At 47.3% G+C, this 27,866-nt stretch overlaps 1 long non-coding RNA gene across 1 annotated transcript in view; it reads right to left on the bottom strand.

Annotated features, from left to right (window-relative positions):
• Positions 1–8,817: 8,817 nt before the first annotated feature.
• The window catches only part of LOC119950825, a 212,416-nt gene continuing 193,367 nt past the window's right edge, over positions 8,818–27,866 (bottom strand). Inside the window, exons 2-3 of the long non-coding RNA XR_005457436.1 lie at positions 22,408–22,476; positions 8,818–9,224 (exon numbers count right to left, since the gene is read on the bottom strand). This is a non-coding gene — a long non-coding RNA (uncharacterized LOC119950825). The remainder of the gene's footprint in view (positions 9,225–22,407; positions 22,477–27,866) is intronic.

The raw sequence follows: 27,866 nt of genomic DNA, 5'->3' as shown, positions 1-27,866 counted from the left end.
GTTTGAGGGTAAATCAACATCTGACATGGGAGGATTTCAAATGTCAATTGAAAGGATTTCAGGACCGGCATGTTCCTGTGCGGAAGAAGGATAAATGCGGCAAATTTCGGGAACCTTGGATAACGAGTGATATTGTAGGTCTCGTCAAAAAGAAAAAGGAGGCATTTGTCAGGGCTATAAGGCTGGGAACAGACGAAGCCTGTGTGGAATATAAGGAAAGTAGGAAGGAACTTATGCAAGGATCAGGAGGGCTAAAAGGGGTCACGAAAAGTCATTGGCAAATAGGGTTAAGGAAAATCCCAAGGCTTTTTATACGTACATAAAAAGCAAGAAGGTAGCTAGGGAGAGTATTGGCCCACTGAAGGATAGGCAAGGGAATCTATGTGTGGAGCCAGAGGAAATGGGCGAGGTAATAAATGAATACTTTGCATCAGTGTTCACCAAAGAGAAGGAATTGTTGGATGTTGAGTCTGGAGAAGGGTGTGTAGATAGCCTGGGTCACATTGAGATCCAAAAAGACGAGGTGTTGGGCATCTAGAAAAATATTAAGGTAGATAAGTCCCCAGGGCCTGATGGGATCTACCCCAGAATACTGAAGGAGGCTGGAGAGGAAATTGCTGAGGCCTTGACAGAAATCTTTGAATCCTCACTGTCTTCAGGTGATGTCCTGGAGGACTGGAAAATAGCCAATGTTGTTCCTTTGTTTAAGAAGGGTAGCAAGGATAATCCAGGGAACTACAGGCCAGTGAGCCTTTCGTCAGTGGTAGGGAAATTATTGGAGAGAATTCTTCGAGACAGGATCTACTCCCATTTGGAAGCAAATGGACATATTAGCGAGAGGCAGCACGGTTTTGTGAAGGGGAGGTCATGTCTCACTAACTTGATAGTTTTTTGAAGTGGTCACAAAGATGATTGATGCAGGTAGGGCAGTGGATGTTGTCTATATGGACTTCAGTAAGGCCTTTGACAAGGTCCCTCATGGCAGACTGGTACAAAACGTGAAGTCACATGGGATCAGGGGTAAGCTGGCAAGATGGAAACAGAGCTGGCTAGGTCATAGAAGGCAGAGAGTAGCAATGGAAGGTGTGTTTCCCAGCACTCGCAGCGCCGAGAAACACAACGCTATCTAATGCGGCTTCGGGTAGATATGGGGCTTCAGCGGGGAACGCACGGCCGTGGCCGCACTTAGTCATGTTTCTTGCACTGAGGACTCTGACGTCCGATCTCGCGACCCCCTGATGCGACCCCCCGCAAAGCCTCAACTCACCTATAAAGGGGTCCTCAGACTCCGCAAACATCCCACCTCAGGTGCAGATGGCACCACCAGGCCCAACCCCGTCACTAAAAAAATATAAGCTTGGAACCTTGGCAGAGCCAGCCGGGAACCCTGGCACCAGCAATTCATCAAATAGCTTCTTAAATGCTGTGAGGGTTAAGGTGAGATTAATCATTGGCTTTGGCCTCTTGATTACTGGTCCAGTGATACAACAACTAAACCACCATCTCTTTCAAGCAGGTAAACGTTTTGCCATGTTGAAAACCTGTACCCAATAGCCTCCCCAACTCTTTCTTGCAGCCATAGCCCGGGGTGGCGCTGATGGGAAAAAGCTCCCGATATCCAGGAAAACTCCACTCACTAACAACGGGATTGAGCTTCAAGACCGACTGGCAGTCAGAGGATTTGGGCAGCAGGGTGGTGTGGAGGGTGGGTCGGGTGTGTGGGGAGGACCAGGTAGAAAAGGGTCCTAGGCAAAGTATACAGTGGAGCTTCTAAGATATAAGGATGGATGCCACAATGAGAATAATAAAAGGAGACATTTAAATTGAAATTCTAACTTAAAGAAAAACAATGACCCAAACATTGAGCTGAATAAGTTGGTTCACTGGAAGATAGGGACAGAAGGAGGCCATTCAGCCTCTTGGTCTGTTTCACCATCATTCAAAAAGATCATGGCTGACCTGTATCCTAACTTCACCTATACACCTTTGTTGCATATCCCTGAATACCTTCGATAATCAAATATCTATCCATCTCAGGTATAAACTTCACAATTTATCGAGCAGCATCAATTGCTGTTTGTAACAGGGAGTTCCAACCTTCCATCACCCAGTGTGAGTTTCTGAATTGCACACTGCTCCGAGACACCCCCAAACAAGTGTACATGGTTTATATCTAGCTACCCTTATTCCAGACCAAGGCCAGCAGCGCGGGTTCAATTCCCCTACCAGCCTCCCCAAACAGGCGCCGAGATGTGGCGATTAGGGGCTTTTCATGGCAATTTCATTTGAAGTCTACTTGTGACGAGGGCAGCACGGTAGCATTCTGGATAGCACAATTGCTTCACAGCTCCAGAGCCCCATGTTCAATTCCGGCTTGGGTCACTGTCTGTGTGGAGTCTGCACATCCTCCCCGTGTATGCGTGGGTTTCCTCCGGGTGCTCCGGTTTCCTCCCACTGTCCAAAGATATGCAGGTTAGGTGAATTGGCCATGATAAATTGCCCTTAGTGTCCAAAATTGCCCTTAGTGTTGGGTGGGGTTACTGGGTTATGGGGATAGGGTAGAGGTGTTGACCTTGGGTAGGGTGCTCTTTCCAAGAGCCAGTGCAGACTTGATGGGCTTAATGGCCTCCTTCTGCACTGTAAATTCTATGATAATCTATGAAACACCTTGAGAAGTTTGATCATTTCACCCCTTATCCTTCCCAATTTCAGGGAATATAATGCTCATAGGTACGTAATCTCTGCTTGTAATTGGCGCTGAGGACCCGGGTTCGATCCTGGCCCCGGGTCACTGTCCGTTGTTGCCTTTTTTACCTACTGTAAATATGGCAGTCAGTGAGGTTGCCCTCCTTTCTTTGGATATCACTATTATATCGCTCAGATTCGCCAGGTATCAAATGATGCCACCACAAGGTTCAACCGGCTATCGCTCAAAGAGCCAAACACCAGTTAGTTAGTTCAAGATCAAGGGAACTTTATTTACACACAATTAATCATGCACATAAACACTACTAGTTAAACTACACCTATCAACTATGACAACCTGTACTTAACTTCAGGCACACGGCTTAGGTCAGAGGAACAGTGACCGTTATTCGGATCTGTATCTATCGGGTCTGTAGAAGTAACTGCTGCTCAGCTAGGCTCATCCGTCTGGTAGCGGGCGTTGAACTTGAACTTGCTTCTGGTGGTGCTGCACTTGGAAGTGCTGGAGCGCCAGGTCCAAGAGAGGCCGAACACATGGTGGTCTCTCTTTTTATCCTTGGGGGTTTTCGCGCTCTTTTGGGCAGTCCCTCAGTTTGGACCCCACTAATTGGGTGATCCCTGATCATTGTGTTCAATTCGAACCAATAAAGGGGCGGGTGCCTTGATGGCTGGGCATGTCCCAAGTGGTCATTGACCCTGTTGTTTACGCTTCCCTAGTACAGGGAGTGGTGCCGAAATGTCTGGGACTGTATCGGTCGCTCAAGTATCAATCCTTTGTCTGGCGGAGATGGGACATCAAATGCTAATCAGTTGGGGGTTTCAATACCGTCTGGATTCCTCATTCGCACATATACATTCAGGCTCTGAGCCTGCCTGAATCTCGCATTGTCCATTTTTCCTGCAATGCTTTGCGACCTTCCCTGTTCCTGGTTGTAAGTGGCCATCCCAGATGGCTACACCGTGGGGTGTTTGCACATTCTCCCTGTGTCTGCATGGGTCTCAGCCCCACAATCCAAAGATGTACAGGGTAGGTGGATTGGACATGCTAAATTTCCCCTTAATTGTGAAAAAGAAAATAATTGGGTACTCTAAATTTATTTTTTAAATATGTAAAATATCGCTCCTTGAAATTTAATCCTATAAATTTAGGTATCTGGTAAATCTACACTGCACTCCTGTTAAGACTGATACATCCTTTCTTTTGAATGTTTAGTGCTCATTATTGCCCACAGTACACAAGGTGTGGTCTCGCTCTCTGGAGTTCTGAAGATTGAGGTGATATCTCATCGAGACATTCAAGAGTCTGATGGGGCTTGACTCAGCGGATAGAGAGAGAATGTTTTCCTCCGGCTGGGGAATCCAGAACTGGGGGTTTGGAGGGGGGGTGGGGGGGGTGTTGCATGAGGATGAGAGGCTGGAGATGAGGGAAATCTTCGCTCAAAGGCTTGCAAATCTTTTGAGTTCTCTACCCCAGAGACCAGTTTACTGTGCACATTCTCTTGATCATCTGACTGTCAGCCTTACCCAGATCTCGCATCTTGGGAGCTAATTTGTGTTTCTCATTTCAAACACAAAGTTAAACTCAATCATACTATAATCATTATTAGATAAATCTTCGCACATCGTTTATTCGGTGAGAATGTGGAACTCCCTCCTAACGAGGCTAGCTATGATGGACAGTATGCATGCAATTGAGGGAATTATAAGCAAGTCAGGAAAAGTGAGATATAAAGGGTTAAGCTGAGCGAGTTAGATGTGGGAGGATGAGAGGAGATTTGAGGGAGCACAAATGCTGACACCGACTAGTTGGGCTGAATGGCCTGTTTTTTTGCCGGATGTCCTATGTAATTCCATACTGTGGTTAACACTGCTGCCTCACACCAGGGATCCGGGTTCGATTCCATCCATGGGTGATTGTGTGGCGTTTCCATGTTTGCCCCGTGTGTGCGTAGGTTTCCTTTGGGTGCTCAGGTTTTGTTCCACAGTCCAAAGATGTGCAGGTTAGGGTGGACTGGCCATGCTAAATTGCCCCTTAGTGTCAGAAAGGTTAGTTGGGTTTATGGGGTTAAGGGGATAGGGAGGGAGCATGGGCCGAGGTTGGGTCAGTGCAGACTCGATGGAACAAGTGGTCTCATTCTGCACTGTAGGGATTCTATAGGTTAAAAAATTTCTCCCATTTCTGATGCAGGTAATTTGCCACCAATCAATGGGGATTGAAATGGTCACCGGACAGCACTTGAAACTGGAACAGCAGCCAGTGATTGCCATGGAGTTATGATGGGAGGAACTGGACCAGCCATTTAGATACTGTGTCCATATGGTGCGCCAAACCCTATTCACCATCTACATGGCACAAGTCAGGAGTGTAATGGAATACTCTCCACTTACCTGAATGAGTGCAGCTCCAACAACACTTAAAAAAGCTCCCCAGCACCCAGCCGCTCGCATGATTCGCATGTCATCGACCACCCTAAACATTCACTCCCTACGCGCCTGGTGCAGTGTGCACCCTCTACAAGATGCACTGCAGCAACTTGCCAAGACTCCTTCAATGACACCTCCCAAATCCACGATCTCTACCCCTAGAAAGGAAATGGCAGCACTATTCTGGGAACACCATTACCACGATCACTGCATCTCCAAAATCCTTCCCAACAGCACTGCGTCACGTGCCTTCACCACATAGATTGCAGGAGAGACAGCTCACCACCGCCTTCACAAGGGCAATCAGGGATGGCCAATAAATTCTGGCCTTGTTAGCGATGCCGAGAATTCCCAAAATCTTTGCTATGGATTTACAGTCATTAGGGACAGAGCTGAGAAATCTCAATGGAGCGAGTAATTCGAAAAGCTAATAGAATGTTATCATTTAATGCAAGGGGAATTGAATACAAAAGTAGGGAGGTTATACGTCATATATACAGGTCAGGCTGGGCTTGTAGCCACTGGAGTTTAGAAGAGTGAGAGGTGACTTGATTGAAACATATAAGATCCTGAGGGGTATTGACAGGGTGGATGTGGATAGGATGGGTGGGATCTTTCGGCCTCCCGGCCGGATGTTTCTCGGCAGCGGGAGGTGGCGCGCTCCTGGCTGGCGATCGGAGAATCCCACCGCCAGCGAATGACCAGAGAATTCCAGCCAATAATTCCTCTTGTGGGAGAATCTAAAATTAGGGATCACTTTTAAAAATAAGGGGCCACCCATTTCTGGATGAGGTGAGAGAATTTCTCTCAGAGGGTCGAGAGTCTCTTCCTGAAAGGGTGATGGAATCAAGAGTCTCTGGATACTTCGAAGGCAGCTGTGGATAGATTCTTTTTTTTTAACAAACAATTGTATTGAGGTAGTTTTTCGGCATTGTAGACAGTTACAAACATCAACAGAAAGAAAGCAAAAAAAGGCACAAATGTGCAAACATCCACGTACATTCAATACTTCAATCGTAACATACTGCACAAGCCGGCTCCTCTCCCATCGGCACTACCCGCCAATGTATCCTTCCTACTCTACTCTAACCTCCCACCCCCCCCCCCACCCCCTCTCACCCCCCCCCCCCCCCCCCCCCCCCCCTGCTGACACTCACTCTCCCGCAAAGAAGTCAATGAATAGTTGCCACCTTCGGGCGAACCCCTGTACAGATCCCTTCAAGGCGAACTTAGTCTTTTCCATACCCAGAAAACTCGACATGTCCGAAAGCCACAACTCAGTCTTCGGGGGCTTTGAGTCTCTCCATGCCAATAATATTCGTCGCCGGGCTATCAGGGAAGCAAAGGCCAAAACATCGGCCTCTTTCTCACCCTGGACTCCCGGGTCTTCTGAAACCCCAAAAATAGCCACCCCTGGACCCATCTCCACCCTTGTTTTTAGCACCCGGGACATGATCCCCGCGAATCCCTCCCAGTACCCCCTAAGCCTCGGGCATGCCCAAAACATGTGTACATGGTTCACTGGTCCTCCTGTGCTCCTAGTGCATTTATCCTTTACCCCAAAGAATTTGCTCATCCCAGCCACCGTCATGTGGGCCCGGTGAACAACCTTAAGTTGAATCAGGCCGAGCCTGGCACATGTTGCGGTCGAATTCACCCTATTCAGGGCTTCTGCCCACAGCCCGTCCTCCATTTCCCCGCCTAGCTCCTCCTCCCATTTGAGTTTCAGTTCCTCCGTCTGGGACCCTTCCCCCTTCATGAGCACCTTATAAATATCAGAGACTCTACCCTCCCCTCCTTCCCCCCTAGAGACTATTCTGTATTGGATCCCCATTAGCTGTGGATAGATTCTTAGTAAACAACAAGGTGAAAGGTTGTCGGGGTGGGCGGGGTGCAGGTTTGAGGTTACTATCAAATCAGCCATGACCTTATTAAATGGAGGAGCAGGCTCAAGGGGCTGAATGGCCTAATCCTGCTCCTTGTTATAACGTTTATACTATTAATCATTTAATAGCGTTTAAAAACAGTGCAACACTCACTGATTTAAGAGCCAATGCCACACAATCTCTAAACCACGCGAATCGAAGACCTTGAATGAGAGAGAGAGTGGATAATCTCACAGGGTTTCAGTGTAAAGCTGCTGCCCACACAAACAGGACTGGCTGGGGAATTCCAGGCGCTCAGTATCAAATGATTTATGCATTTATGAGCGGCTGCTCAGCGAGACACACGGAGTGGAAAGGACTCGTGACCTTGAATTTTCCACTGAGGATGGCCCACTCTGCTTGCAGAGCGAGGTGAGGTTTATTTTAAAATTCCTGTGGACCCACAGGCTTCGAGAAAGAGCTCTCCTTACACCGCCCCGTGATTGAAATGAAGTGAGAGGTCTGACGCTCTGCAGCATGGCACAGACGTGTTGGTTTTCAGAACCTACCATCAATCACAGATCACTATTTCTCTTCACAATGGCAGTGGTGATGTTACAAAGCCTTTAACCCTGAAAAGGGAGGCTGATTGTCAGCCGTGCATCGAGGAGCAGAAACGCACCCTAAAGCTACTTTTGGCAGCTCAAGTGGTTAACATCCATATTCCTTGATTATTTTAAGGGAGATGTTAACCCATTTTTAGTAAAAGGGTCAATTTAAATAATAGAGGGAGGAACTTGGTTCGAGTCCCAGAGTTCCAATAATGTTCCTGGAATAATATTTATGATAGTAGGATTGGATTGGATTTGTTTATTGTCACGTGTACCGAGGTACAGTGAAAAGTATTTTTCTGCAAGCAGCTCAACAGATCATTCAGTACATGGGAAGAAAAGGGAATTAAACAGAATTCAAGAAAATACATGAGAATACATAATAGGGCAACACAATATATACAACGTACTACATAAGCATTGGCATCGGATGAAGCAGACATGGGTGTAGTGTTAATGAGGTCAGTCCATAAGAGGATCATTTAGGAGTCTGGTGACAGTGGGGAAGAAGCTGTTTTTGAGTCTGTACGTCCGTGTTCTCAGACTTCTGAATCTCCTGCCCGATGGAAGAAGTTGGAAAAGTGAGTAAGCCGGGTGGGAGGGATCCTTGATTATGCTGCCTGCTTTCCCCCGGCAGCGGGAGGTGTAGATGGAATCAATGGATGGGAGGCAGGTTCGTGTGATGGACTGGGCAGTATTCACGACTCTCTGAAGTTCCTTACGGTCCTGGGCCGAGCAGTTGCCGTACCAGGCTGTGATGCAGCCCGATAGGATGCTCTCTATAGTGCATCTGTAAAAGTTGGTAAGGGTGAATGTGGACATGCCGAATTTCCTTAGTTTCCTGAGGAAGTAAATCAAACTATTCAGGTGTTATGATCATCTTTATTGATGTGATATTAATCCCAAATTACTGCAATTAGCATTTAAATATATTGGCTCAAATCTTCCCAGCAAAATAAATAATTGTGTGCTCATGCCATTATAACTTGGCTAATCAGCCAGCGGGTTCAGGAAACTAAGTGATACTCCATAAACTGCGCATTGCCAAGGTTTTCTGTGTAGTTTATGTCCCACTCCAGCAGCATTTCACCTGAGTCCCCGCCTCCCCCCCCCCCCCCCCCCCCCCCCCCCCCAGACCCCTGCCACCCAGACCCCCGCACCTCCATGCACTCCCCACCCCCCATCTTGGTTATTTTCAATAATTTGCTGGATTTACACATCAATTATCCACTGGATGTTAGGAATCATGGTTCACAGCATATAAGTACTCTTTTACCCTTTTAATGGCATGATCATTGTGAATGCAATACCAATCAATCGCTCTGGAAGAGAGAAAAGCATTTAGTGGAGTCTCATTCTTGGAGGTAGCAAATTGTTGTTTGAGAATGTTGAAGGCGTGGTTTTCTGGACAGTAGTCATCCTCTGTCCTTCCTTTCCTCTCATGATTTCTCACCAGAATCTGTTCTACGCAGGGATGAAGGGAAGGGAAGTACTCTTGCTCCTTCTGGCCCACAAGGTGTGGCGGAAAGTCATTTACCTTTTCCATGAAGTGATCCTCGATCCATTTACCTGCCAGATTTCCCAAGCCTCAGGAAGTGCAGCCAGACGAGGTTTCAACCTAGAAGAGAGATAGGATTCTGAGATTATTATATTTAAGTTGCCAAACCACCTCCGAGGATCAGGTTGCTTGTCCAGTCCCCATCTCTCTTCCAGGTTTGACATTTTTAAGTCTTCACATCCCACTGGAACCAAACAATTGATTTTCATGGGTAAAATTGCTCTCTTTATTTCTCTTTCTGTACATGATGACTCTAATTCACTTTCCTCCTCCATTATTCCTCCATCTCATTGACTAAAGAGATAGACTGTTGGTCCCATCATTCATTAAGGTTGTGGGTTATCATCACCACGCTGCTTTTAGCTCAATTCTGGCAATTTATGGTGCAAATTGTATTTCACCTTAAGGGTACAAAAAATGGTGTCATTAAGTAAACAGATTTTGAATATTGTTGAAAAAAAGAGACATGCTGTCAAAGTTTTTTGATTTGCACCCATATCAGGACTGATTCACAAGAATGCCAAATCTCAAAGCAAACAACACTTATAGTTCATGAAAAGAGGGTGTTGATTAGTCGGCAAGTGGACTCTGTTTGTTGGAGGCACTGTCATGGTGAATGTGCCAGTGCACAGTTAACTGCCAAGTCTTTGTTTAAATTTGAACCTGGCCAATCAACTCTGATCGGCCAAGCCATTTACATAGGAAGTGTATCAGGAAATAGCCTGATCCCTAGATTTTGTTTAATTGAAAAAGGTGCAATGTGTGGACATTGTTTTTCTGTTTGCAAAGGATAGGTAAGGTAAGATAATAATAATAATCGTTTATTGTCACAAGTAGGCTTCAATGAAGTTACTGTGAAAAGCCCCTAGTTGCCACTGTTCAGGGAGGTCAGTACGGGAATGAACCCCCGGTGCTGGCATTGTTCTGCATTGCAAGCCAGCTATTTAGCCCAGTGTACTAAACCAGCCCCAGTTTAGCCACCATAGATACCACTGTCCCAGATGACCATAGGCTGATATCCCCTTTGAAGGGGAGAACAGACTGATGGTGATTTAACCTGAGGATCAGCACACCTCAGGCGAGGGGCAAGGTTGAGAAGGTGGATCTTCATGAATAACCTCAGCTGGTATGGGAATTGAACCTGCGCTGCTGGCCTTCTTCTGTATCACGAACCAGCTGTCTAGACAAGTGAGCTAAACTGGCCCCCACAAATGACAGGACCGTGTGTGTGAATAAATGTAGCTTTTAGCAAGTGTAAATGAGCCACTCTGTGAGCCCAGCTGATAACCTTGAATTGATTTGTTAGTGTAATTTTAGTACAATTAGGATTTCTTAGAAAAGTGTCATCCGATCACAGAATCACATCTAATGTTGGACATGTTCAGGTTTTACAAGCACAAACTGGTTGGGGAAGGTCATTACTTTGTCTGTTACAAACAGCTGAAGGAACGTGCTGTTTGAAAAGATCATCACCAATCTTTTGGATGTCCAGCCTACATACCTGGCATTGCACCATCACTGAAATTCATATACCACATTATTCATTTGTATTGTTTGTGTGAGAGGCATTGTGCCTTTTTTTGGCTTGACAGCAGGGTCCTGTTCGTGGTGAATACCAATAGTGTTGCTACTATGTAGCACCTGTGTGAAATGGCATGAAGCTTCATTTGTTGCTCAAATTTTTTGAGACACCTGAACTTTTCAGGGTAATCTGAGGTACTCTTTGGGACTAAAAGGCCTGTTCCTGAGTTTGCACGATGTACAATGAGCAATGATCTGATCAGGGTCGCCATTATCCCACAGGATACCTTTGATATGCCCTATTTCAGCATCAAGCTTATATGGTGAGCAAACGGCTCGGGCCCTATTTACCAGGACACTGATAGAATCTTACAGGTAAGGTAAGGTAAAGACACCATAATCCCAGATGACCATAAACTGCTTTCCCCTTTGAAGTTGAGAGCAAACAGCTGGCAATTTAACCTGAGGATCACCACACCTCAGACGAGGGGCAAAATAAGAATCCCAATGTGTACATTGACTTGTGAAAGTGGGCTTGCATTAGGCAACAGTAGTTGCTGTTCCCTTTGAGATTTGGTATTGTTGTGAATCTGTCCTGATAAGTGCAAGATGAAAAGTTTTGACAGCATGTCTCTTTTTTCAACCGTACTGAAGTAATAAATACAGACAGCACAGCAATTACGGCAGCTGAGGGGGGAATTACAGTAAAGGAATCATATCCAACAAGTTCAAGTGACTACTCTGGAATTCAGTGAGTGTTGTTATTTAGTCAGCCCACTCTATCTCGCTTGGTTCCCCGATCTTACTTAGACAAAAATTTAATGTTGTAATTTTAACTCATAATCCAAATATGTGCAGGTTAGGTGGATTGACCATGATCAATGTGAGGGGTTACGGGGATAGGGAAGGGGTGGGCCTAGGTAGAGTGCTCTTTCGGAAGGTCGGTGCAGACTCAATGGGCTGAATGGCACTGAATCCACCCTTGACTTTTTAATTGCATATTTTCCCAAACAACTCAACTTTAAAACCAAATTCAAAATACTGTATATGTGGAAAAAATGCTGGGGAACTCTCAGCAGCTCTGTGAGGAAAACACACAGGACATTTCAGGCCTGCATTTCATTTCTTCAGCGGTCTGAGGACACCTGGATCATTCTGAACTTTAACGCTAGTTTAATACAAGTAATGCCACGAGTGCTGGAAATCTGAAATGAAAACAGAAAATCCTGGGAAAACAGCAGGTCTGGCAGCACCTGTGGAGAGAGAAGCAGAGTTAACGTTTAGTCCAATATAACTCCTCTCCAGAGATGGAGAGAAGTAGAAATTTGGTGGGTTTTGTGTTGTTGACAAGATGGAGGGGGTGGGGTGAGGTGGATGTAACTGGGGATGGAGCAGGTCAAGAAAATAACAGTATCACGGGTGGCTTGGAGGTCAGGAGAGATAAAATGATAAACACGTCATGGACACAAGGCAAAGGGTAATGACAGTGTTCAGGACAAAAGCAAGTGTTAATAGCAGCATAAAGGTCAGATAGCAGAACATGTGAACCACAGAACAAGGACCAGTACTTATTGAAAGCAATACAAGGTACAGATTAGCACTTGGGGAGTGTGGTGAGGGGTGGCAGGGGTTGGAAAAAATTTGAAGAAGTAAACTTAATTTGTTCTGCAACTCTAACCTCCCACTGTTGTTTTCAAGACAGAAGTAACTTCATAAATGGATGGATTTCACTCTGCGTAGCCAATCCCCCTAATCTGCACATCTTTGGGCAGTGGGAGGAAACCGGGTGAGCATCCGGAGGAATCCCACTCAGAGAATATGCAAACTCCACACAGTCACCCAAGGTCAGAATTGAACCCGGTCCCTGGCGCTGTGAGGCAGCAGTGCTAACCACTGTACCACCGCACCGCCCATACAGTGGTAATATCAGTGAACCAATAATCCACAGGCTCAGGTTAATGCTTTGGGGACACAAGTTCAAATCTCAGTATGGCAGCTGGTGGAATTCAAATTTGATTAATCCATGATCATCCAGCAGAGGGCAGCAGAGCAGAGCTACTGATCAGCTGTTCTGGGGAAATTTGCATACGTGCAGTGCGGGCAGCCTAATTTGAAGGTGTACCTGCGAAGGAGACCCAAGGAGTTTGAGTGAAGGCAAGCATCCAGCAGAGGACAGCAGAGCAGAGCTACTGATCAGCTGTTCTGGGAAATTTGCATACGTGCAGTGCGGGCAGCCTAATTTGAAGGTGTACCTGTGAAGGAGACCCAAGGAGTTTGAGTGAAGGCAAGCATCCAGCAGAGGGCAGCAGAGCAGAGCTGCTGATCAGCTGTTCTGGGGAAATTTGCATACGTGCAGTGCGGTCAGCCTAATTTGAAGGTGGTTTGTGGAGGGCCTGTTGTCAAGTGACGGTTAAACCCGAAACACTTCGTCAGTGTTTCCCACCCTACCTCCTCCTCTAACCAAACCCCCCCATGGTTGTTGGGAAGGGGGCCTGTCGTGAAGGTGAGTGAGTGCCTTTAAATTTGCTTACCTTTCAGCGGGAGCAGGGTTTGAGGGAATATCAGGATAAGCTCTTCCTTTCTTTTTCTTTTTCTTGTTTTTTTAAATCTAGAGGTGATGTCAGGGAAGGCAGTACAATGCTCCTCCTGCAGAATGTTTGAGGTGAGGGACGCCATCAGTGTCCCTGCTGATTTCATCTGTGGGAAGTGCACCCAACTCCAGCTCCTCAAAAACCGTGTTAGGGGCCTGGAGCTTGAGCTGGATGAACTTCGGATCATTCGTGAGGCAGAGGGGGTCATAGATAGGAGCTTCAGGGAAGTAGTTACACCAAAGACTGGAGATAGATGGGTAACTGTAAGAGGGACTGGGAAGAAGCAGTCAGTGCAGGGACCCCCTGCGGTCGTTCCCCTGAGTAACAAGTATACCGTTTTGGATACTTGTGGGGGCGGGGGGGGAACTTACCAGGGGTAAGCCATGGGGTATGGGCCTCTGGCACGGAGTCTGTCCCTGTTGCTCAGAAGGGAAGGGGGGAAAGGAGTAGAACATTAGTAATTGGGGACTCAATAGTCAGGGGCACAGATAAGAGATTTTGTGGGAGCGAGAGAGACTCACGTTTGGTATGTTGCCTCCCAGGTGCAAGGGTACGTGATGTCTCGGATCGTGTTTTCCGGGTCCTTAAGGGGGAGGGGGAGCAGCCCCAAGTCGTAGTCCACATTGGCACTAACAACATAGGTAGGAAAAGGGACAAGGATGTCAGGCAGGCCTTTAGGGAGCTAGGATGGAAGCTCAGAGCGAGAACAAACAGAGTTGTTATCTCTGGGTTGTTGCCCGTGCCACGTGATAGTGAGATGAGGAATAGGGAGAGAGAGCAATTAAACACGTGGCTGCAGGGATGGTGCAGGCGGGAGGGATTCAGATTTCTGGATAACTGGGGCTCTTTCTGGGGAAGGTGGGACCTCTATAGACAGGATGGTCTACATCTGAACCTGAGGGGCACCAATATCCTGGGGGGGAGATTTGTTAGTGCTCTTTGGGGGGGTTTAAACTAATTCAGCAGGGGCATGGGAACCTGGATTGTAGTTTTGGGGTACGGGAGATTGAGAGTAGAGAGGTCAGGAGCACAGATTTGACTTCGCAGGAGGGTGCCAGTGTTCAGGTAGGTGGTTTGAAGTGTGTCTACTTGAATGCCAGGAGTATACGAAATAAGGTAGGGGAACTGGCAGCATGGGTTGGTACCTGGGACTTCGATGTTGTGGCCATTTCAGAGACATGGATAGAGCAGGGACAGGAATGGTTGTTGCAGGTTCCGGGGTTTAGGTGTTTTAGTAAGCTCAGAGAAGGGGGCAAAAGAGGGGGAGGTGTGGCGCTGCTAGTCAAGGACAGTATTATGGTGGCGGAAAGGATGCTAGATCGGGACTCTTCTTCCGAGGTAGTATGGGCTGAGGTTAGAAACAGGAAAGGAGAGGTCACCCTGTTGGGAGTTTTCTATAGGCCACCTAATAGTTCTAGGGATGTAGAGGAAAGGATGGCGAAGATGATTCTGGAAAAGAGCGAAAGTAACAGGGTAGTTGTTATGGGAGACTTTAACTTTCCAAATATTGACTGGAAAAGATATAGTTCGAGTACATTAGATGGGTCGTTCTTTGTACAATGTGTGCAGGAGGGTTTCCTGACACAATATGTTGACAGGCCAACAAGAGGCGAGGCCACATTGGATTTGGTTTTGGGTAATGAACCAGGCCAGGTGTTAGATCTGGAGGTAGGTGAGCACTTTGGAAACAGTGACCACAATTCGGTGACCTTTACGTTAGTGATGGAAAGGGATAAGTATACCCCGCAGGGCAAGAGTTATAGCTGGGGGAAGGGCAATTATGATGCCATTAGACATGACTTAGGATGTGTAGGTTGGAGAAGTAGGCTGCAAGGGTTGGGCACACTGGATATGTGGAGCTTGTTCAAGGAACAGCTATTGCGTGTTCTTGATAAGTACGTACCAGTCAGGCAGGGAGGAAGAGGTCGAGCGAGGGAACCGTGGTTTACCAAAGAAGTGGAATCTCTTGTTAAGAGGAAGAAGGAGGCCTATGTGAAGATGAGGCGTGAAGTTTCATTTGGGGCGCTTGATAATTACAAGGAAGCGAGGAAGGATCTAAAGAGAGAGCTAAGACGAGCAAGGAGGGGACATGAGAAGTCTTTGGCAGGTAGGATCAAGGAAAACCCAAAAGCTTTCTATAGGTATGTCAGGAATAAAAGAATGGCTAGGGTAAGAGTAGGGCCAGTCAAGGACAGTGGTGGGAAGTTGTGTGTGGAGGCTGAAGAGATAAGCGAGATACTAAATGAATACTTTTCGTCAGTATTCACTCAGGAAAAAGATAATGTTGTGGAGGAGAATGCTGAGACCCAGGCTATTAGAATAGATGGCATTGAGGTGCGTAGGGAAGAAGTGTTGGCAATTCTGGACAAGGTAAAAATAGATAAGTCCCCAGGGCCTGATGGGATTTATCCTAGGATTCTCTGGGAAGCCAGGGAAGAGATTGCTGAGCCTTTGGCTTTGATTTTTATGTCATCATTGGCTACAGGAATAGTGCCAAAGGACTGGAGGATAGCAAATGTGGTCCCTTTGTTCAAGAAGGGGAGTAGAGATAACCCCGGTAACTATAGGCCGGTGAGCCTCACGTCTGTTGTGGGTAAAGTCTTGGAGAGGATTATAAGAGATACGATTTATAATCATCTAGATAGGAATAATATGATTAGGGATAGTCAGCATGGTTTTGTGAAGGGTAGGTCATGCCTCACAAACCTTATCGAGTTCTTTGAGAAGGTGACTGAACAGGTAGACGAGGGTAGAGCAGTTGATGTGGTGTATATGGATTTCAGTAAAGCGTTTGATAAGGTTCCCCACGGTCGGCTATTGCAGAAAATACGGAGGCTGGGGATTGAGGGATGTGTATCAGAAATTGGCTAGTTGAAAGAAGACAGAGGGTGGTGGTTGATGGCAAATGTTCAGAATGGAGTTCAGTTACGAGTGGCATACCACAAGGATCTGTTCTGGGGCCGTTGCTGTTTGTCATTTTTATAAATGACCTAGAGGAGGGCACAGAAGGTTGGGTGAGTAAATTTGCAGACGACACTAAAGTCGGTGGAGTTGTAGGCAGTGTGGAAGGATGTTGCAGGTTACAGAGGGACATAGATAAGCTGCAGAGCTGGGCTGAGAGGTGGCAAATGGAGTTTAATGTAGAGAAGTGTGAGGTGATTCACTTTGGAAAGAATAACAGGAATGCGGAATATTTGGCTAATGGTAAAATTCTTGGCAGTGTGGATGAGCAGAGGGATCTCGGTGTCCATGTACATAGATCCCTGAAAGTTGCCACCCAGGTTGATAGGGTTGTGAAGAAGGCCTATGGTGTGTTGGCCTTTATTGGTAGAGGGATTGAGTTCCGGAGCCATGAGGTCATGTTGCAGCTGTACAAAACTCTGGTACGGCCGCATTTGGAGTATTGCGTACAGTTCTGGTCGCCTCATTATAGGAAGGACGTGGAAGCTTTGGAACGGGTGCAGAGGAGATTTACCAGGATGTTGCCTGGTATGGAGGGAAAATCTTATGAGGAAAGGCTGATGGACTTGAGGTTGTTTTCGTTAGAGAGAAGAAGGTTAAGAAGTGACTTAATAGAGGCATACAAAATGATCAGAGGGTTAGATAGGGTGGACAGTGAGAGCCTTCTCCCGCGGATGGAGGTGGCTAGCACGAGGGGACATAGCCTTAAATTGAGGGGTAATAGATATAGGACAGACGTCAGGGGTAGGATTTTTACGCAAAGAGTGGTGAGGCCGTGGAATGCCCTACCTGCAACAGTAGTGAACTCTCCAACATTGAGGGCATTTAAAAGTTTATTGGATAAGCATATGGATGATAATGGCATAGCGTAGGTTAGATGGCCTTTAGTTTTTGACTTCCCATGTCGGTGCAACATCGTGGGCTGAAGGGCCTGTACTGCGCTGTATCGTTCTATGTTCTATGAAATCCAAAATTGAAAGACAGTCTCAGTAATGGCGACCAACAAACAACAGGGATCGGTAAAACCCCATCTAAGGGCAACACGGCGGCGTCGTGGTTAGCACTGCTGCATCACGGCACCAAGGTACCAGGTTCGATTCCGGCTCTGGGTCACTGTCCATGTGGAGTTTGCACATTCTCCCTGTGTTTGCTTGGGTGTTGCCCCCACAACGCAAAGATGTGCATGGTAAGTGGATTGGCTATGCTAAATTGCCCCTTAATTGGAAAAAATTAATTGGATACTCAAAATTTATTTTAAAATAAACACCTAGTTCAATATTGCCCCTTTAGGGAAGGACATCTGCCATCCTTACCCAGTCTGGCCTGCATGTGACTGCAGGTCCACAATCCTCTAATCATGGCTGCAAAAGTCACTCATTTCAAGGGATGTTCAGGACAGGCAAAAATAATGCTTATAATGTCCCAGGTAAGAATAAGGTGTTGAAAAGTTAGAATCATAGAATCCCTACAGCACAGAAGAAGGCCATTTGGCCCATCAAGTCTGTACCGACCCTGTGAAAGAGCCCCCTACCTAGGCCCACTCCTCCACCCTATCCCCGTAACCCCACCGAGCCAGCACATCTTCGGTCCAGATGGGTTTTCAACATAATATGGTCACCATTACTGAAGCGAGCTTTTTTTAATTCCAAATGTTATTAACAAAGTTTAAATTTCACCAGCTGCTGTGGTGAGATTTGTCTCTCTGGGCCTCTGAATTACTAGCTCAGGGCCTTTAACACTAAACCACCAACTCCCCGTTACAATTACGTCGGTTGTCACACTGTGCTGTTCTCAGCTGTTACTTTGCTACAGTGAGCACCACGTGTTCATAAACAGAAGCACCGAGACATCAAAATAAAAAAAATTACCTCAGCTTCTGTCAGCATCACTGACACAAAGCGTTATTTTTATTCGCAAGCTATGGAAGGCTAAAAATAATTTGAAAAAAAAAGCACGAAGGAAGTAAACCAAATGGTCAGCTCTTCTAAGTCTCATGTGGTTTGCAGACTCATTAGCTTAATAATTTCAATGAAGATGTCAATTGTACTTTATAAAGGATAACAGCGAAGAAGTGACTGCAGCCCGCAATGTAATCCAGGATTGTAATCTGATAATTAAAATCTGATTGAACATTGCTCGCACCATCCTCGGCGAACCCTGTTAATTAGGTTTATCATCACACCTTACTGTCCACTCTCTTCTCCTTTTAAGCTTTATTTGCCTCCCTGCATCAGATCCCATTGTCTATGCACCCCATCTCCAGGGGTTCATTTGTTACACTCCCCCTGTAGTTAAGGAGGCAGCTGGCTGACCCACTGCCAGCGTTACCCTTGTGCACCGCCACCATAGCATACAAGGGTGCGCACCAAGCGCTGGAAAATAAGATTAGGATAAATAAGTGCTTGATGGCCGGCGCAGACACACAGAATACCTGCAGCGCAGAAGCAGGCCATTCAGCCCATCGAGTCTCCACCGACCCTTCGAAAGACAACCCGATCCAGGCCCAATGCCCTGTCCCATTCCTGCAACCCCACCCTCAAGGGAAATTTAGCACGGCCAATCCATCTAACTTCCACATCTCTGAATTGTGGGTGGAAACCGGAGCACCCGGAGAAAACTCACGCAGACACGGGAAGAATGTGCAAACTCCGCACAGTCACCCGAGATCAGAATCAAACCCGGGTCCCTGGCACTGTTGGCAGAAGTACTAACCACTGTGCCACCATGCCAATACGATGGGCCGAAAGGCGTTTTTCTGTGCTGTAAAAACTGATGACACTTTGCTACGGTTCAAAATTTGGGCAGAAACGGGACTCCTCAGGATTGCGTTGTGTGTAAAGAATTGGTGGGGGGGGGGGGGGGGGGGGGGGACAATGGTGTTGGAAGAGGGGCAAATCTGCCTGTTGCTCTTTTCCATGCCATGGATGTATCTGGGGCAATTGATTGGCTGCCCCCCCTCCCCAAATCTGCTCTTTGATGACTGCAGTGGGACTCTCAGCAGGGACTTTCCTGGGGCCCCCAGGTTGCAGCAGGGAGAGCCAATAGATCTTGAAGAGCATCCATTATCTTCAACTAGAGGCCCTGTTGCTCAATGAGAAGCAGAAGAAAACTTGCCATCAGATGGACGTGCATTACTCTCTCTCACTTCCAACCCCAGCACATCGAGCCAGGCTCCATCAGTGTGTTGTGAGCTGCTCTCCCGGTGCTGAGTAAATCATGCCTGTAATTGGGCTCTGAGCCTCTTCACTTTGGCAGCCCTCCAACTCCTCCCCCAAGATCTGTTCCAGCACAGTGAGCTTCCCTCTCGGAATGAAGGGCCCATTAACTTCAAGCTGCCGTTGAATTTTCCAGGAGTTAGTTAACCAGATTCAAGCTTTGCCCGACAGTGAAGTGAGGTAATGAGGCCACTCTGGTGGAGGACCAGGACAAGGGGAATTCCAGGTCCTCTGGTCTTTAACATTTTCTTAACTGGCCAGAAGACATTCTGTGGCATTGCTCATGGATACTATATCCATCCGATGTGTGAAACCAGACAGCGATTTACAAATCGGTTTAGTTGCAGAATGTAGCATTCCATATGTCGACTTCCTGCCTTCCAATCCAGTATCCCAGCTGTTTCACTTTATTTTCATTTAAAACAATAAACCAACAGAAAAAGCTAATGAGAAAAATTAATGCCAAGTACCTTAATGCCCCTACAGTGCTCACTAGTCGCAGGAGATCTCAAGCGTGCCAGTGGACACCCCATGTTCCCTCTCCAATGGTCACCCGGCCATGAGGCGCGGCAGGCAGTCAGCTCGGATGACCCCCTCAACCTGTTAATGTCCACCTTGGCCAGGCCCAGGAGCGGGCTTATGAAGAAGGTCAGTACCATACTGCTCAACTGCATCCCCGCCTGCACATTCCCCCATCCCATTCCCATCCACTGCACAACCCTCCCCATCCCCTCACCCATCCACCTCCAATCCCCCCGCCAGCCCAACCACCCACGGCCCTCCTCCATTCCCCCGCCATACCCCTGTCCATACCTCCCCATCCGCCCACCCATCCGTCTCCATCCCCCCGCCCATCCCATCCCCCTGTCTGCCTAGTCCTTGCCTGCCCAACCTCCCATCCCCTCAGCCATCCCTCCCTATCCCCCCCCCAGCCCACCCCAGTCTCACCCCGTCTGCCTAGCCCCTGCCTGTCCAACACCCCCACCTCCTCCCTATCCCACTGCCAATCCGCCCCCATCCCCCCACCCATCACCCACTCCACTCCTGCACCAGGTAATCCAAGGTCAGGGGCATGGGGCTGAAGTGCAGCAAAAATATGAGGAGTAACTCCATCAGGTCATTAAAAAGTGAATGCAATCTTCCCCAATCTATGAACACGTGGAACAAGGGGCACCTTCCGCTTATAGTCTTGGCACAACAATAACAAATTAACAAAGGACATAATTGACAGCCCCTTAAATAGCCTCACATTATACTCATTTGGGTACAGCATTAACCTAATGGGAAAATTAACAAATTAAGCCTCTCTTCATAATCGCTAGATGTTTTTAATTAAACAATAACCTTTACCTGTATCTTAACAATATAGGCCGGAGTTCTCCAGCTGTTTGATTCTCTGTTCCCATTGACAGCCATCCCTGGGTTCCTGGAAGCGTGGGATGTCTTCAATGGGAAAACATAGAATCTCTAAAGTGCAGAAGGAGGCCGTTCGGCCCATCGAATCTGCACCAACCCTCTGAAAGAGCACCCTACCTACGCTCACTTCTCCGCCCTACCCCGTAACCAAGCATAACCTGCACATTTTTGGACACACTAAGGGACAATTTAGCGTGGCCAATCCACCTAACTTGCACATCTTTGGACTATGGGAGGAAACCGGAGCACCCGGAGGAAACCCACGCAGACACAGGGAGAACATACAAACTCCACACAGACAGTCGCCCAAGTTTGGAATTGAACCCGAGTCCCTGGTGCAGTGAGGCAGCAGTGCGAACTCTGAGCCACCGTGTCGGATAATCCCATTGACAAGTGGGGGAAGCAGAGAATCCCGCTGCCAGCAAGCGGCGCTCCGCCCAGAAACACGTGGCTGGGCAAACTGGAGAATCCCGCCCGGAATTCATACACTGAGAATGGATGTTCTGGAGCTTTGGACAGAGTCTAACCTCCTGTGACAGGGCTGTGTTTAACCTGGCCGGACTCCCTTCTCGGTCACTGCTCCACCACCTGGAGAGAAATAGTTCAAATGGAGAAACTCAAGGGAATTATGGTTGAGATAAACTGCTGAGTTCAGTTAGAGGGCGTCAGTAACCCCTCAGCCAGGATTCTCTGTTACGGGTCCGACCCGCTACCGCTGCCAGCGAGGACAGAGAATTTGGCGCTCAGCCAAATTTCCCATTCACTGCTGCGGTACTGGAGAATCCCGCTACCATGAACGGACGGAGAATCCCACCTCTTGTCCCTTTTAAGCTCCTGATCAAAATTATCTGGCTTGAAACTACTGGCTTTCTGAATCTACCTTACTGAGAGAGGTTCCAGTGATGATTAACTTCAGTTATGAGAATAAGTTGGAGAGATTGGGACTGTTCTACTTGGAGCAAAGAAGGCTGAGAGGAGATTTGATAGAGATGTTTAAAGTCATGAGGGGACTGGACAGAGTAGATAGGAAGGAACTGTTCCCGCTTGTAAAAGGACTGAAAACGAGAGGGCACAGATTTAAAGTGATCTGCAATGGAAGCAAATTTGGGGAAAAAAGCTGTTCACACAGCGAGTGGTTTGGGTCAGGAACGCTGGAAGTGCAGTGGAGGAAGGTTCAATTGAGGCATTCGAGAGGGCAGTGGATGATTATTTGAATAGAAAGATTGTACAGGAATATGGGGAAAAGGCAGAGGAATGGCACGAAGTTGTGATGCTCATTTGGAGAGACGGTGGGGACACGTTCGGCCAAATGGCCTCCTTCTGAGCCTTAACAACTCTGTGATTCTGTGACTTTTTGCTAATACAAGACATTGATACATCGTTTAATTTTCCATAGCATTTGTGCAATCATATAGAATCTAACAGGACAGGAGGGGTACATTCAGACCATCCAGTCTGCGCCAGCTCTTTGAGAGACGAAAAAAGTGACAAAATTAATGGCATTGCCAGTCTCTTTTCCTACAGCCTTAAACATCTTACCTTTCCAAGTATACATCCAGTTTCCCTCCAGAATGTAGCTCCAGTATCTCCTTCAGGTTGTATGCTGCACTGCATGTGGAAAGTCAACAGAAATCTGGGGTGAGATTTTAACTCATCAAAACCCATTCACTTGCCCAGAGTTAAAATTGGTCTTCAAACTGTCGCAGCATCGGAAGGTGAAGGATAGTTAGAGCAGGGGACCTAACCAGTGTCCCTCAGAAACAGAAATCTGCCATCCTTACCGGGCCTGGCCGACATGTGACTCTGGGCCCACAGCAATGTGGTTGGCTCTGAAATGGCCAGGCATAACATTCACTGTATCTACAAAACTTCACAAAACTTCTACAGAATAAATGAAAAGGAATGAAACCAGATGGGGCACCCGGTATCAATGTAGACACTGGTAACAACAATGGCAAACTCAGCCCTGTCGACTCTGCAGAGTCCTCCTTGCTCCCATGTTACTGCCCTAACAAGACAGAGCTGTCTCACAGTTTAGTTAAGGAACGGCCTGGCAAATTCATACTCATGGAATAATACCTTACACATAACATTCCAGACACTATTATCACCATCCCTGGATATGTCCTGTCTCACTGGCAGGACAGACCCAGCAGATTGTGCGGCACAGTGGTATACAGTCGGGAGGGATTTCCCTGGGAGTTCTCAACATTGATGCTGGATCCTATGAATTCTCATGGCATCAGATAAAACGTGGACAAGGAAACCTCCTGCTGATTACCACGCACTGTCGCCCTCAGCTCCGGAATCAGTGTTGAACACCACTTGGAGGAATCACTGAGGGTGGCAAGGACACAGAATGTAATCTGGATCCACTACTAACTGAGCTGGCCGGGTCCCAAAGGACATAGCTGCTAGACTGGGTTTGTGACAGGTAGTGAGGGAACCAACAAGAGGGAAAACATACTTGACCTCATCCTCACAAACCTGCCTGCTACAGATGCATCTGTCCATGACAGTGTCGATAGTACTGACCACAGTCCTTGTGGAGACAAAGTCCCGTTTTCACATTGAGAGTACCTTCCAACATAGTGTGGGGCACAACCACTGAGCTAACTGAGATGGACTTTGAAGAAATGGAATGAAAATGAAAATCGCTTATTGTCACAAGTAGGCTTCAAATGAAGTTACTGTGAAAAGCCCCTAGTCGCCACATTCCGGCGCCTGTTCGGGGAGGCTGGTATGGGAATTGAACCATGCTGCTGGCCTGCCATGGTCTTCTTTCAAAGCCAGCAATTTAGCCCTGTGCTAAACTGAAGAGATCAAGTAACTCAAGTCTGCACATCCAGGAGGCAGCGTGGGCAAACAGCAGCAACAGAATTATACTCAACCACACTCTGTAACCTCATGGTCTGGCATACTTCCCACTCTACCATTACCTCCAAGCCAGGGGATCAGTCCTGGTTCAATGAAGACTGCAGGCGGGCATGTCGGGAGCAGCATCTGGCATATCGAAAAAATGAGGTGTCAACCTAATGAAGCTAACCAGTGTCCCTCAGAAACAGAAATCTGCCATCCTTACCGGAACTGGCCGACATGTGACTCTGTGACTTGCATGCCAAAAGAATAAGTAGAAAGTGATAGAGCTAAGTGATCCCACAACCAATCTAAGCTCTGCAGTCCTACCACATCCACCTGTGAATGGTGGAGAATGGTGGTGGACAATTAAACAATTCACTCGAGGAGGAAGTTCCACAAATATCCCCATCTTCAATTATGGAGGAGCCCAGCACTTCAATGCAAACAACAAGGCTGAATCATCTGCAACAATCTTAAGCCAGAAGTGCCAAGTAGATAATCCATCTCAGTCTCCAGCATTACAGATATCAGCAATCAGCCAACACAATTCACTCCACGTGATATCAAGATCCAGCTGAAGGCTTTGGATACAGCAAAGGCTATGGGCCCTAACAATATTCTGCCAATAGTATTGAAGACTTTTGCTCGAGAACTTGCTGCGCCTCTAGCCAAGCTGTTCCAATACAGCTGCAACACTGGCATCTACCCAGCAATGTGGAAAATTGCCCCAATTTGTCCTGTAAATAAGAAACAGGACAAATCCAAACCAATCAATTATCACTGCAACAGTCTCCTCTCGGTTATCAATAACGTGATGGAAGGGGGCATCAAGAGGCACTTACTCAGCAATAACCTGCTCACGGATACTCAGTTTGGATTCCACCACGGACACTCAGCTCCTGACCTCACTATAGCCTTGCTTCAAACATGGACAAATGAGTTAAAATCGAGAGGTGAGGTGAGAGTGACTGCCCTTGACATCAAGGCAGCATTTGACCGAGTATGGCATAAGGTTCCCAAGCAAATCTGGAGTCAATGGGAATCAGGGGGGAAACTATCCACTGTGTCATGGAAGTGTCCCTTTAAGAAAGGTTCTTGTCTTATCACATGGCTTCAGTGATGTCATTAGTGGGTGGAGCTGAGTTATGGCTGTGTGAGGTTTTTGGTTTCGTTTTCAGGTTTGACTGCTGTGGACTCAGACAGAGAAAATAAGTGTTTTGGCGTGTCTCTCTCTATTTTCATTTTAAGTATCTGTTCCAGTAAAAGGAACATTGATTATAGCTACCTGCTTTGGTAACTTAAAAGATATAGTTTGCTTTCCGGAAGTGTTTAAACCTATTGGTAAGATGGAGTCAGAATCTCCGGGAAAGCCAGTCTTATTCAAGTGAGAATGCAGAGTGCTGGACCACGCCCTTGAAAAGGGGTTTTCGGTTTATGAGATTTTGTTTTTGAATTGGAACAGTTAAGGAGGAATTCATTATGTGTTGTACATAGATTACTGTAGCTGTGTGGTGTCTTTAATGTTTGTAATTGATAACAATTCTTGCTGTGTGTGGTTATATAAATGTTAACCAAGTTCTTAGAATAAAGCTTGTTTTGATTAATGTGTCTGGGAAGACTGATGAATCACACATGAAGGGAAGGCTCTTGTGCTCATCCTAGCCAAATTCAACATAAAAGTTAAAGGTCAGGTGAACTCCATAATACACTTTGGAGTTTCTAAGCCCTGGCCCATAACAACTGGTTGGAGTCATACCTGGCATAAAAGAAGATGGTTGTGGTGTTTGGATGTCAATCATCACAGTCCTGGGCATCACTGCATGAGTTCCTCAGGGGAGTGTCTTAGGCCCAACCATCTTCAGTTGTTTCATCAATGACTTTCTTTCCATCATAAGGTTAGCGTTGGGATGTTCAGTACCATTCATGAATCCTCAGATACTTAAGCAATCCATGTCCAAATGCAGAAAGACCTGGACAATATCCAGGCTTGGGTTGACAAGTTTCAAGTAACATTTGCACCATACAAGTGCCAGGCAATGACCACCTCCAAAAGAGAAAATTTAACAATTGCCTCTTGACATTCAATGGCATTACCATCGCTGAATCAGCATCTTGGGGGTTACCATTGATCAGAAACTGAACTGAAATAGCCATGTAAATACTGTGGTTACAAGAGCTGGTAAGAGACTAGGAATCCTCGGAAGTCACGTTCCTGATTCCCCAATGACAATCCACTGTCTGCAAGTCACAAGTTAGGGATATGATGAAATATTCTTCACTTGCCTGGATACGTGTAGCTCCAGCAACACTATAGATGCTCAACACCATCAAAGACAAAGCAGCGCACTTGATTGGTGCCCATTCCACAAACATTCACTCGTGTCACCACTGGCACACAGTGTCAACAGTGTGGACCAGGCACTGTGTCCCTAAAGGCCTTTTAGCATCCAGAAGAGCAAGGCTAACTGACACAGGAAAATGCGAGGCACCACCTGGAGGTTCCCCTCCAACTCACTCACCATCCTGACTTGGAACTATGGGCGTGATTCTCCGACCCCCACGCCGGGTGGGAGAATCGCGGGAGTACCGGGTGATTCACGCCATGCTGCCCGGGCACCCGCATGCGATTCTCCCAACCCCCCCCCTCCCCCCCAAAACGGCGTGTCGCATTTTGCGACAAGCTGCTCGGAGAATCGCCGCTCCGGTCGAGCGGCGTTTCTCCGGCCCGGATGGGCTGAGCGGCCTGCCTAATACGACCGGTACACGCCAGCGCCAACCACACCTGGTCGCTGCCGGCGTGAACAGCGCACGACCGCTGCGTGTGGGACCTGTGGGGGGCGGAGGGAGGATCGAGCACCAGGGGGATGCTCAGGAGGGGTCTGGCCCACGATCGGTGCCCACCGATCGTCGGGCCGGCGTCTCTGAAAGACGCACTCTTTTCCCTCCGCCGCCCCGCAAGATCAATCGTCCATGTCTTTCGGGGCAGCGGAGGGGAAGACAGCAACCGCGCATGCACGGGTTGGCGCCGGCCAACCTGCGTATGCGCGTTTGACGTCATTTAGGCGCCGCCGGCCGCATGATTCAGGCGGCGCCGCTTTGATGCAAGCGTCAAGGCCCGGTTCACGAGATTGGCGCGCCGCCGGTCCTAGCCCCCTGGGGGTTGGAGAATAGGGGGAGAGGAGTGGCCTCCGACGCCGGAGTTAAATACTCCGGTTTTCACTCCAGCATCGGCACTTTGTCCCCCTTTGGGAGAATCGCGGCCAATATCAGCTGCTCCTTCCCTCTCGCTGGGTCAAAATGCTGGAACTCCCTCCCTAACAGCACTATGGGTGTACCTACACCACATGGATTGCAGAGTTCCGAGAAAGCAGCTCACCACCACCTTCTCAAGGGCAATTGGTGGTGGGCAATAAATGTTGGCCTAGCCAAGGGTGCCCAAATCCAGTAAATTAATTTTATAAAAATTCCGTCCAGAATTGGAGGCAATTCTTTAATTTTGTATCATTATGACTGAACCTCCTGCAGAATTGCCCATGAGGGGATTAATCAGGATTAAAATCAGCCTTTGGTTGAAGTGGGGTTAGAGGATAGGTGACATCCATTTTAAATCCCCGCCTCTGCCCTTATAATACCTTGTTTTCCTTGGACTATGAAACGAGAAGTCATTTCATACCCCAAAGGAAAAGTGCGGGTTAATTCTAGCTGGGCATAGCGTTCTTCTGACAAGCTTTACCCTGTCTACTCTTCGCTGACGCTAACAGGCCTGCTGCACTTCTCCAGCTGGTTTTATTTGAGCTGAGGCAAGCAGTTTGTAAATGCTAGATTAATATCCTAAAGTCCGCTCAGTCATCTTTCAAGGTGAGGGAAAATGTATTCTGCTGTTAGCTTTCCCTGTCAGAACCCAGTTCAAGAAGAGCAAATACATTCGAGAGAGACTGTCAGGGTGTAAACTGGACATGACTTATTGCAAGAAACAAGCTCCATTACATTTTATTTTGTACGTTAACAGGCCTCGGGGATGTTGACATGGAAGAACATTGTTGAACAATTTGTTTCATGGTGAATCCACATGCCAAGGGTGTGAGGGAGGAAGAAAAATTGGTACAATCTCTCCAAGCCTCTCAGCAAGGGTTCCTTTC

The sequence above is a fragment of the Scyliorhinus canicula genome, chromosome 16, assembly GCF_902713615.1.
Source record: "Scyliorhinus canicula chromosome 16, sScyCan1.1, whole genome shotgun sequence".
Taxonomy (NCBI): Eukaryota; Metazoa; Chordata; class Chondrichthyes; order Carcharhiniformes; family Scyliorhinidae; genus Scyliorhinus; species Scyliorhinus canicula.
Note: the sequence above shows the minus strand (reverse complement) of the source record. Positions and strands in the feature narration are given on the sequence as shown.